A 12,969-nucleotide genomic window follows, 5' to 3' on the forward strand; every position below is an offset into this window, starting at 1 on the left:
TGTCTTATTTGTGTAACTTTTGGATATCATAAATGGACGGCTGAAAATTAATTGATCGATGAACCACATTCAACTTCTAAAAATCTTCTTATTGGATGGTTAAGATCATCCGATCTTGTGATTTTTTGGGTTATGGTAAGGTGTCTAGATATTGTACATGTCACCCGGATCAATTATGTCTTAATTTGCATTTAATTTGGAAAATTCAAATTTAAGGTGTCTAGAGATTGTAATGTGAGGCAGATTAATTAATGGAAAACGATAAAATTTAAAGCTAGAGGAAGAACCAAAAAAAAAAAAAAAAAAACAGAGTAAGATTAATGCCATTCCCCACACTCTATGCAAACAGTGGTAGCAGGAAATTGAAAAGATTTTATGCTAATAAAAAAGAAAGATATTTAAGTCACAAACATATATATATATATATATATATATATATATATATATATATATATATATATATAGAGAGAGAGAGAGAGAGAGAACGGTTCCTACACATATGTGTAGAGAGTTCTCTACACACTAGCTTAAAATACAGTGGGGGCCCACATTGTTTGGGTGATCCAAGCCATCCATTTTAAAGGCCCTCACATAGATAGGGTGTCTACAAAAAATCAGATCCATAGGATCATCCCAACCCTACGATTTGTGGAGGTAAAATGGATGTTTTTAAACCTTCACAAATTAGTCCATTTTTTGCCTCCACAGTTCGAATGGTTAGGATGATCCTATGGATCTGATTTTTTGTGGACACCCTATCTATGTGAGGGCCTTAAAAATGAATGGTTTGGATCACCCAAATAATGTGGCCCCCACTGTATTTTAAGCTAGTGTGTAGATAACTTATCTACACATATGTGTAGGAACCGTTTTCTCATATATATATATATATATATATATATATATACATCAATCTTTTTCTTCTCCCACAAAAAATTGAAAGAATCCCTATAACTGCATAATCTCAATGTCAAATTAAAACAAAATGAATTGGAAAAAATGTACAAATTATTAAGAAAAGAGGCATGAATTATTCATGGATATCATTCTGGAAATCTTCGTTCTCCCCTTGGGATCTTTAAATCCTCCTTGAAAACCTGAGCAGCCCTACGTAACACCATTTCACTATCAAAGTCCACAAAACTTTTCTTGCATCTAGGGCAATTTGCACTTTCATTCACATACTTTGGCTCTACCTCTACCACATGGAACTCAGAACACCGGTAATAAACCGTCCAAAAATGTGAAAGAAGAGGAGGAGGAGGAGGTGCAATACGGAATATGAAACCCTTCGATCGAGGCTTAGAAGGTGGTGAAGGAGGAGCTTCCAATCGCGGCCGATATCGAGAAGTGGCCGTACTTATTTCATCATCTGAGTTGTCCGTTTCACAATGGCTTCGTTTTTTCATCCCCTTGGGATCTAAAAAAACGATCTTCCCGCTTAAAATTTTTGAATATTTCAAGCCCTTATTTTAACTCAAAACACCCCTACATGCATTCAGTTCACCGTCTCTTTTTCACAACCGAGGATTTTATGAACCACGAGATGATAATCTATCGGATCAACGGTTTTAAACTACACACGTGTTTCATTGAAAATGTCGGTCGTTGTGCTGCACGTGAGAGGGCTGAGCTGGAACGTAAAAAAATGAGTTTCCTTTTTCGTTTTATAAGAATTGTTTCCTATTTTCGTAAAAACTAAAAAATGCTCCCACGTGAGATCCTTTTTCGTTTTATCAGAATAGTTTCCCCTCTTTGTTCCTCTATATACCTCGCAGCTCGATCTCTCCTCACAAACACACAATCGGCTACTTTCTATTCGATTCCTCTTATTTTTTCTCTCTCTCATTCTACCTCTCTACCTGTTCCTCAGAAAACCCTAAAAAATGAGAAAACCCATTTCGTATTCAGCCTCTGTCAAACCCTAAAAAAAATATATCTCCCTTCCGCTAACCCTAAAATCAATGAAGAACCCAAGCACGATCAAAATCCCCGAAGAATCTGTGGGCGAAGTTTTGTGAAAATGTGTGTCAAACCTGCCTGAAAGCTCTCATCAATCATCGTGAAAACCTGCCTGAAAGCTCCATTGTCGCTCCCAGTTGTGAGATTGTTTTGTTCAATGTAAGAATTCGGCGGGTTTGAGTACCAGAACTCGTCGTTCCGGTGAGAAGATACGTAAACCTCCATATCAGATTCGTTCTGAATCCTGAACCAGAAACCCTCACTTCCATCAGATGAAATAGGGATAATCAAATCTGCAGGCTCATACAAAAACCCCAATTTCCTCTCCCTTTTCACAATCTGTCCGAACAAAACCCCTAGTTTTCCAAGCCCTAATTTCCCAAACCCTAATTTCCTCGCCCAAATCTGTCCCAACAAAAACCCTAATTTTGCTATTCTTCAATTGCAGAGCATTTTCCTCCAATCCCGAAACCCTAAAAAAAAACAGAGACATTAACATGTTAAATCCCAGTTAGGGTTTCATCCACGATATTTTCGAGCATTAGGAGAGAGAGAGAGAGAGAGAGAGAGAGAGAGAGAGAGAGAGAGAGAGAGAGAGAGAGAGAGAGATTGGGTTTTAGAAAAGTGAAGTGTACTTTGTGACATCGTTGCGGACGGAGAGCACTTGGTGAAGATTCGGGGAGATCCAACGGTGTTGGCGAAGTCGTGTTGGAGGAGGAGGAGGGAGCATGAAGATTTGCTTCTCACTGAATCTCCTCTCCGTCACAAAATCCCCAAAGAATCTTCTTCACTTCTCACTGAATCAAAACTGTGCGGGAGGGTTTGCGAAAATGTGTGTCGAAGGGCAACCGTAAAGCTTCAACAGAGATATACTCGGATCCAATTGGATCTGGAATTACAGGTAGCTACAAACATTCGCTTCAGGATTGTCTTCCTTATTGTTTTTTCCCCTTTCAATCGATATTCATGGCTTTTTACCCGCGTGCTTTATTTTTTTGATATTCAGATTTGGGGAGCTTTCCGATTTCTCCACGGAACACCAAGATTCAATCACCAGAGGTTTTGTGCTTCCATCCTATCACTATCTTTCCTTATCATCTTTTTTTCTCTTCTTTTAATTTTCTTTTACAAAATATTTATCGTGAATTCTAGCCTCGTATCTTTATATTAGAAGGTGAAGTTAGGATTTTTGTTTCTTACATGGGTTTGTGTTTTACTTCTGTGGACATGCCTACTCTTTTTTCTTTCTTTTTAATATATGTCAATGCATTTTTCGTTATGTTCTGCTGTAAGACATCTGATGATAATATGGTTATTTCTTCCATCATGGGTTTGAGTTGATCTAGATAAGACAACTAGAGCACTCAAAGACCAAGGCCAATGCAATATGGTCAATGTATATGGGAGAATTTGGATAGACTTAGCAGACATTCACAGACAAATCGCCATAGGCATTTACAAGGTGCAGTTCATAACAACTTTTCAATTTTTTCAATTGTTTCCTTTTAAGACTCGGGCTTAACTTTACAGGCCATAACATATTGTTGGGGGCCTAATCCGTGACGGAATTTGAGGGACCGTGCAATCTTTAGTATCAACCAAGCCCTTTGACATCCTAAGTATTGCAGCCACCCTTCTTCCATTTGAAACTTCGCAAAAACTTCCAAATAATCAAGCTTGATTGAGAGAAAGTAGGCTAGTTTTATCAAACTTGGATTTAAAGGAGGGTTTTTTTTTTTTTTTTGGGATATTGCTGTGTTGCAGCCATGAGGTTGGATCTCAGACATTCCTCATTTTATCCTCCCTTCCATTCATTCCAGTGCTTTTTGACAGAACCCAATTCTTAGTTTAGATTCCAAAGTGTATTTTTTAGTTGTCAGTCATACCAATTGTCCTAGAGATCAAGAAAGTTGATTAGACAAACAAAGCCAACTCTCCATGTTGTTGTCATTTCTTAAACATATTTTGTACCTCAGAAGAAAAGAAAAAGCAGAGGAATTTGTTGTGACAGTTGCAACTTGCAACCAAAACAATCTGTCATGAATTACTTCGAGAGAGAAATCGCATGCTACATGGCTCAAGGATGGCATAATTACTACCAGGGACAAGTTTACAATAAAAGAGCAATGGGCCATCACACCGGAAAATTCTCAGTATGAATTCTATTCGGTATGACAGGAAATGCTTCAATTCATGATAATTGCAAATAATTTCAAATGGATTTCAACTTAGGGTTTACTATTCTGTTGACACAATAGGAAGGAATCACCACGTATGGATGTAACGGGGTTCAATCAAAGATGGAATCTTCCATGATGTATTTGGGAGTGATCAACACTGCTAGATTCAGCCGTTATAAAAGTAATGGGGGCAAGTGCACTGCTAACAGTAGGATGCTGTCAAACTTTATTCAAGGCAATGAACTTATTTACATCCTGAATGATAGTGAGAGACACACTTGGAGAAACAATCAGTTCTCTTCAATCTTCAGCGGCTGGGCCAGACTTTTGATCTCAAAGGGTTGGGAAGATCAATTCTTAGAGGTTGGAATGATGACACTCCCTAGACATGTTTTCCACCATCGTCCTCTACTATTTTCAGAGGATCAAAACTTTGAGAGTAAACCATTCATATTTAACTTTGCTTGGTGTGAAATCCATAGAATTGAGACTCAAATTGGTAACCAGGAAGAGTCCAGAATTGATGGTTCAAATATTACACTCCATGGGCAAACGTAAATACTTTAATGACAAGCTGAAATCCTAGAATACCAATTTATTTAATTTAAAGCTTGTACAAATCACATGGACGAGTTCTTATGCATGATCAAGCATATGAACACAATGAGCGAAAATAGAGACCTATCAGAGAGTGAAGCTCAGTTATACATGGAGGGTTAGAAAATATACGAAGACACATCCTTACATGGGAAGAAGTTAATTGGACACAAAAATCACATGCTACATGGCTGAAGGATGACATAATTATTATCTACAAGAAAGATACAATGACTAGTTTCAAAAAAGAAAGATCCAATAATTGCAGTGAGCCATCACACCGAAAAATTCTCAGATTCGATTCAAGATGTTGGGAAATGATTTGATTGAAGAAGATTGTAAACAATTTCAAATGGATTCTAACTGGGGTCTACACGAGAAGAAGGGATCGCCTATGGATGTAACTGGGTGCAGTTGCAACATGGAATCTTCTGTGATGTATTGGGGAAGTGATTAACACTGCCGGATTCACTCATGAGAAAAGCATGAGATACGCTACTAGGAGCAGGAAGCAATCAATCTTTATTCAAGATAAAAAACTTACTAACTTGCCAAAGAACAGTATGAGATACATGACTAGTAGTAGGGACTAGTAGTAGGGACTAGGGAGCAAGGCAATCTTTATTCAAGATCAAAAACTTATTAACTTGTCAAAGGATGGTGTGAGATACACTTTATCCAACAGTTAGTTATCTTCAATCTTTAGCGGCTTGGATAGATTTATTATGATCTCAAGGATTGGGAGGCTCAATTCTTGGCGATTGGAGTGATGGCTCTCCTTAGACATGTTTTTGACCACTGTCCTATATGACTTTCTAATCAGCAAAACTTCAAGATTAAACCATTTAGACTTAACTTGGCATGGCATGAAATTCATGGAATTAAGATTGGAATTGATAACTGGCGGAAAGAGTGCAGAATTGATGTTTAGAATGATGCACAATGGTTAGAATGATGCACTTTATGGGCAAACTGAAATACTTTAAGGGCAAACTGAAATACAATGGTTATAATGTCGCTTCAGATACTATGTTGCCTTCGGATATAATGTCGCCTTAGATACAATGTAGCCTCGGATACTATTTTGCTTTCGGATACAAAGTCGCTGCGGATACAAAGTCACCATCGGATGCAATATCGCCTTGGATACAATGTTGCCTTGGATATAAAGTCGCCTTGGATACAATGTAGCCTCGGGTACTATGTTGCCTTCGGCTACAATTTCGCTTCGGATACTATGTTGCCTTCGGTTATAATGTCGCCTCGGATACTATTTTGCTTTCGGATACAAGGTCGCTTCAGATATTATGTCTCCTTCGGATACAAGGTCGCCTCGGATACAATGTTGCCTTGAATATAAAATCCCCTCGGATACAATGTAGCCTCGGATACTATATTGTCTTCGGCTACAATGTCGCTTCGCATACTATGTTGTCTTCGGATATAATGTCGCCTCGGATACTATTTTGCTTTCGTATGCAAGGTCGCTTCGGATACTATGTTCTCTTCGGATACAATGTCGCCTCAGATAGAATGTTGCCTCGGATATAAAGTCACCTCGGATACAATGTCGCCTCATATACAATGTAGCCTCGGATGCTATTTTGCTTTCAGATACGAGGTCGCTTCAAATACAATGTCTCCTCGGGTACAATGTTGCCTCGGATATAAAGTCTCCTCGGATACAATGTAGCCTCAGATACTATGTTGCCTTCGGCTACAATGTTGCATCGAATATAACGTCGCCTCAGATACAATCTAGCATCGGATACTATTTTCTTTCGGATGCAAGGTCACTTCGGATACTATGTCGCCTTCGGATATAATGTCGCTTCGGATACAATGTTGCCTCGGATATAAAGTAGCCTCGGATACAATGTAGCCTCGTAGACTATGTTGCTTTCAGCGACAATGTCGCTTCGGATACTATGTTGCTTTCGGATATAATGTTGCATCGGATACAATGTTGCCTCGGATATACGGTCGCTTTGGATACAATGTCGCCTCTGACACAGTATTGCCTCGGATATAAAGTCGCCTCGGCTACAATGTTGCCCTTCGGCTACAATGTCAGATACAATGTCGCCTTCGATACAATGTTGCATCGCATATAAAGTGGCCTTGGATACAATGTAGCCTCGGATACTATGTTGCCTTCGGCCACAATGTCGCTTCAGATACTATGTTGCCTTTGGATAAAATGTCGCTTGGGATATAATGTAGCCTCGGATACTATTTTGCCTTCGGATACAATGTCGCATCGGATAAATTGTTGCGTTGCCCTTCGGCTATAATGCCGCTTCGGAGACTATGTTACCTTCGAATATAATGTCGCCTCGGATACAATGTAGCCTCAGATACTATTTTGCTTTCGGATACATGGTCGCTTCGGATACAATGTCCCCATCAGATACAATGCCCCTCGGTTATAAAGTCGTCTCAGATACAATGTAGCCTCGGGTACTATGTTACCTCCGGCTACAATGTCGCTTCAGATACTATGTTGCCTTTGGATATAATGTCGCCTCGGATACTATTTTGCTTACGGATACTATGTCGCCTTCGGATACAATGCCTCATCGAATATAAAGTCGTCTCGGACACAATCTAGCCTCGGATACTATGTTGCCTTCGGCTACAATGTCGCTTCGGATACTATGTTGCATTCGGATATAATGTCGCCTCGGATACATTGTAGCCTCAGATACATTGTAGCCTCGGATACTATTTTGCTTTCGGATACAAGGTCGCTTCGAATATTTTGTTGCCTTCGAATACAATGTTGCCTCGGATAAAATGTTGCATCGGATACAATGTTGCCCTTATGCTATAATGTCGCTTCAGATGCTATGTTGCCTTCGGATAAATTGTCGCCCCTGATACAATCTAGCCTCGGATAACGTCGCCTACGGATACTATGTTACCTTCGGATATAATGTCGCCTCGGATACAATATTGGCTCGGATACTATTTTGCTTTCGGATACTATGTCGCCTTTAAATACAATGTGTCAGATAAAATGTTGCCTCGGATATAAAGTCGCCTCGGATACAATGTTGCCCTTCGGCTATAATGTCGCCTTTGGATAAATTGTCGCCTCTGATACAATCTAGCCTCGGATAATGTGTTGCCTTCGGCTACAATGTCACTACGGATACTATGTTGCCTTCGGATATAATGTTGCCTTGAATACAATGTTGCCTCGGATACTATTTTGCTTTCGGATACTATGTCGCCTTTAGATACAATGTGTCAGATAAAATGTTGCCTCGGATATAAAGTCGCCTCGGATACAATGTTGCCCTTCTGCTATAATGTCGCTTCAGATACTATGTTGCCTTCGGATATAATGTCGCCTCGGATACAATGTAGCCTCAGATACTATTTTGCTTTTGGACACAATGTCGCTTCAGATACAGTATCACAATCGGATACAATGTCGCCTCGAATACAATGTTGCCTCGGATATCAAGTCGCCTCGGGTACTATGTTTCCTTTGGGTACAATTTCACGTCGGATACAATGTTGCCTTTGTGGATATAATGTCGCCTCGAATACAATATTGTCGTTGGATATAATGTCGCCTCGGATACAATGTTGCCTCCGATACTATTTTACTTTCGGATACAAGGTTGCCTCAGATACTATTTTACGTTCGGATACTATGTCGCGTTTGGATACAATGTCGCCTCGAATATAAAGTCGCCTCGAATACTATGTTGCCTTCGGCTAGAATGTCGCTTAGGATACTATGCTGCCTTCAGATATAATGTTGCCTGGGATACAATGTATCATCGAATACTATTTTGCTTTCAGATATAAGGTCGCTTCGGATACAACATCGCCTCAGATACTATGTTGTCTTCGGCTACAATGTCGCTTCGGATACTATGTTGCCTTTTTATATAACATTTCCTCGGATACAGTGTAGCATCAGATACTATTTTATTTTGGATACAAGGTCGCTTCGGATACAATGTCGCTTCGGATAAAATGTTGCCTCGAATATAAAGTTGCTTCGGATACAATATAGCCTCTGATATTATGTTGCCTTAGGATATAATGTCGCCTCAGATACAATGTAGCCTCGAATACTATTTTGTTTTCGGATACAAGGTTGCTTCGGATACAATGTTGCCTCGGATAAAATATTACCTTGGATACAATGTAGCCTCTGATACAATGTTGCCCTTCGGATACAATGTCGCTTCGGATTCTATGTTGCCTTCGGATACAATGTCGCCTCGGATACATTGTTGCCTCGGATATAAAGTCGCCTCGGATACATTGTAGCGTCTGGTACTATGTTGCCTTAGGCTACAATGTCGCTTCGGATACTATTTTGCCTTCAGATATAATGTCGCCTCAGATACAATGTAGCCTTGTATACTATTTTGCTTTCGAATACGAGGAAATTCGGATACATTGTCGCATCAGGTACAATATTTCCTCGGATATAAAGTCGCTTGGGATACAATGTTTCGCTCCGCCTACAATGTCGCTTCGGATACAATGTCGCCTTGTATATAATGTAGCCTCGTATACTTTGTTGCCTTCGGCTACAATGTCGCTTCAAATACTTTGTTGCCTTCGGATACAATGTAGCCTCGGATACTATATTGCCTTCAGATACAATGTCGCCTCAGATAAAAAGTCGCCTCGGATACAATGTTGGCCTTTGGCTATAATGTCGCTTTGGATACTATGTTGCCTTCGGATATAATGTCGCATCAGATACTATTTTGCTTTCGGATACAATGTCACCATTGAATACAATGTCAGCTCGTATTCAATGTTGCCTCAGCTATAAAGTCGTCTCGGATACAATGTTGCCTCGGGTACTATGTTTTCCTCGGCTACAATGTCGCTTCGGATACTATGTTGCCTTGGAATATAATGTCGCCTCGGATAATATTTTGCTTTCGTATACTATGTCGCTTCGGATATTATGTCGCCATCGGATACAATGTCGTCTAAGATACAATGTTGCCTCGAATATAATGTCATTTCCGATACAATGTAGCCTCAGATACTATGTTGCCTTCCGCTATAATATCCCTTTGGATACTATGTTGCCTTTGGATATAATGTCGCAACGGATACAATGTAGCTTCAGATACAATTTTGCTTTCGGATACAAGGTCGCTTCGAATACTATGTCGCCTTCGGATACAAGGTCGCCTGGGATACAATGTTGTCTCGAATATAGAGTCGCCTTGGATACTATGTTTCCTTCTACGATAATGTCGCTTTGCATACTATGTTGCCTTCGGATATAATGTCGCATCGGATACAATTTATTCTTAGATACTATTTTGCTTTCGGATAGAAGGTCGCTTTGGATACTATGTCGCCTTCGGATACATTGTCTACTCGGATAAAATGTTGCCTCGGATTTAAAGTCGCCTCGGATACAATGGTGCCAGTCGGCTATTATGTCGCTTCGGATACTATGTTGCCTTCGGATATAATGTCGCCTAGGATACAGTATAGCTTCAGATACTATTTTGCTTTCGAATACAAAGTCACCATCAGATGCAATGTCTCCTCGGATACAATTTTGCCTCGGATATAAAGTCGCCTCTGATACAATATAGCCTCGGGTAGTATGTTGCCTTATGCTACAATGTCGCTTCGGATACTATGTTGCCTTCGGATATAATGTCGTCTCAGATACAATGTAGGCTAGGATACTATTTGCTTTCGGATATAAGGTCGGTTCGGATACAATGTGGCCTTCGGATACAATGTCGCCTCGGATACAGTGTTGCCTCGAATATAAAGTCGCCTCGGATACAATGTTTTTTTCGGATATAATGTCGCCTTTGATACTATTTTGCTTTCGGATACAAGGTCGCTTCGAATACTATGTCACCTTCGGATACAATGTCGCATCCGATAAAATGTTGCGTCGGATATAAAGTCGTCTCGGATACCATGTTGCCCTCTGCTATAATGTCGCTTTACATACTATGTTGCCTTCGGATATAATGTCGCCTCGGATACTATTTTTCTTTCAGATATAAGGTCGCTTCGGATACTTTTTCACCTACGGATATACGGTCACCTCGGATTCATTGTAGCCTCGGATACTATGTTGCCTTCGGATATAATGTCGCCTTAGATACTATTTTGTGTTCGGATGCAAGGTCGGTTCGAATACTATGTCGCCTTCAGATACAAGGTCGCCTCAGATAAAATGTTTCCTCGAACATAAAGTCGCCTCCGATACATTGTAGTCTCAGATACTATGTTTCCTTAGGCTATAATGTCGCTTCGCATACTATGTTGCCTTCGGATATAATGTCGCCTCGGATACAATGTAGCCTCAGATACTATTTTGCTTTCGGATACAGGGTCGCTTTGGATACTATGTCGTCTCGGATAAAATGTCGCCTCGGATACAATGATGCCGTTTAGCTATTATGTCGCTTCAGATACTATTTTGCTTTCGGATATAATGTCTCGTCGGATACAATGTAGCTTCAGATACTATTTTGCTTTCGGATATAAAGTTGCTTTGTATACAATCTCACCATCGGATGCAATGTCTCCTCGGATACAATTTTGCCGTGGATATAAAGTTGCCTCGGATACAATGTAGCCTCGGGTACTATGTTGCCTTATGCTACAATGTCGGTTCGGATATTATGTTGCCTTCGGATATAATGTCGCCTCGGATACAATGTATGCTAGGATACTATTTTGCTTTCGGATACCAGGTCGCTTTGAATACTTTGTCGCCTTCGAATACATTGTCGCCTCAGATAAAATATTGCCTCGGATACAATGTTGCCCTTCTGCTATAATGTCGCTCCAATTATTATGTTGCCTTAGGATTTAATGTCGCCTCCGATACTATTTTGCTTTCGGATACAAGGTCGCTTCGGATACAATGTTGCCTCGAATATAAAGTCGTCTGGGATACAATGTATCCTCGGATACTATATTGCCTTCGGCTACAATGTCGCTTCGCATACTATGTTGCCTTCGGATATAATGTCGCCTCGGATACTATTTTGTTTTCTAATACAAGGTCGCTTCGGATACTATGTCGCCTTCAGATATAAGGTCGCCTTTGGATATAATGTTACCTTGAATATAAAGTCGCCCCAGATACAATGTAGCCTCGGATACTATGTTGCCTTCGGCTACAATATCACTTCGCATACTTTGTTGCCTTTAGATATAATATCACCTCGGATACAATGTAGCCTCGGATACTATTTTGCTTTCGGATACAAGGTCGCTTCAGATACTATGTCACCATCAGATACAATGTCGCCTTGAATACATTGTTGCCTCGGAGATAAAGTCACCACGGATACAATGTAGCCTCGGATACTATGTTGCCTTCGGCTACAATTTCGCATTTGGTACTATGTCGCTTTCGGATATAATGTCGTCTCGGATACAATGTAGCCTCAATTACTATTTTCTTTCGGTTACAAGGTCGCTTCGGGTACAATGTTGCTTCGAATATAAAGTCCCCTCGGATACAATGTTGCCTTCGGTTACAATGTTGCTTCGGATACTATGTTTCCTTAGGATATGAAGTCTCGTCGGATACAATGTAGCTTCGGATATAAGGTCGCTTCGGTTACTATGTCGCATTCAAATACATTGTCGCGTCGGATATAAAGTCGCCTCGGATACAATGTCGCTTCGGAATGAATGTCGCCTTTGGATAAATTGTCGCCTCTGATACAATGTCTCCTCGGATACAATCTAGCCTTGGATAATGTGTTACCTTCGGCTACAATATCGCTACGGATACTATGTTGGCTTCGGATATAATGTCGCCTCGGAAACAATGTTGCCTCGGATACTATGTCGCCTCTAGATACAATGTGTCGGATAAAATGTTGCCTCGGATATAAAGTCACCTCGGATACAATGTTGCCCTTTGGCTATAATGTCGCTTCAGATACTATGTTGCCTTCGGATATAATGTCGCCTTGGATGCAATGTAGCCTCAAATACTATTTTGCGTTGGACACAATGTCGCTTCGGATATAATATCACCATCGGATACGATGTCGCTTCGAATACAATGTTGCCTCGGATATAAAGTCGCCTCGGGTACTTTGTTTCCTTTGGCTACAATTTCACTTCGGATACAATGTTGCTGTTGGATATAGTGTCGCCTCGGATACAATGTTGCCTCTGATACTAATTTACTTTCGGATACAAGTTTGCCTCGGGATACTATTTTACTTTCGGATACAAG

General features: G+C 40.3%; 1 protein-coding gene across 1 annotated transcript in view; it reads left to right on the forward strand.

The window, feature by feature from the left end:
- Positions 1-12,969, forward strand: part of LOC143882833 (GTP-binding protein YPTM2-like) — a gene marked incomplete at its 5' end in the record, with an annotated part of 100,670 nt that overhangs the window by 17,800 nt on the left and 69,901 nt on the right. The window contains 2 exons of the mRNA XM_077386236.1: positions 2,666-2,863; positions 2,969-3,021. The remainder of the gene's footprint in view (positions 1-2,665; positions 2,864-2,968; positions 3,022-12,969) is intronic.

The sequence above is a fragment of the Tasmannia lanceolata genome, unplaced genomic scaffold, assembly GCF_043159265.1.
Source record: "Tasmannia lanceolata isolate RefF3 unplaced genomic scaffold, GAP_Taslan_0.1 ptg000008l, whole genome shotgun sequence".
NCBI lineage: Eukaryota > Viridiplantae > Streptophyta > Magnoliopsida > Canellales > Winteraceae > Tasmannia > Tasmannia lanceolata.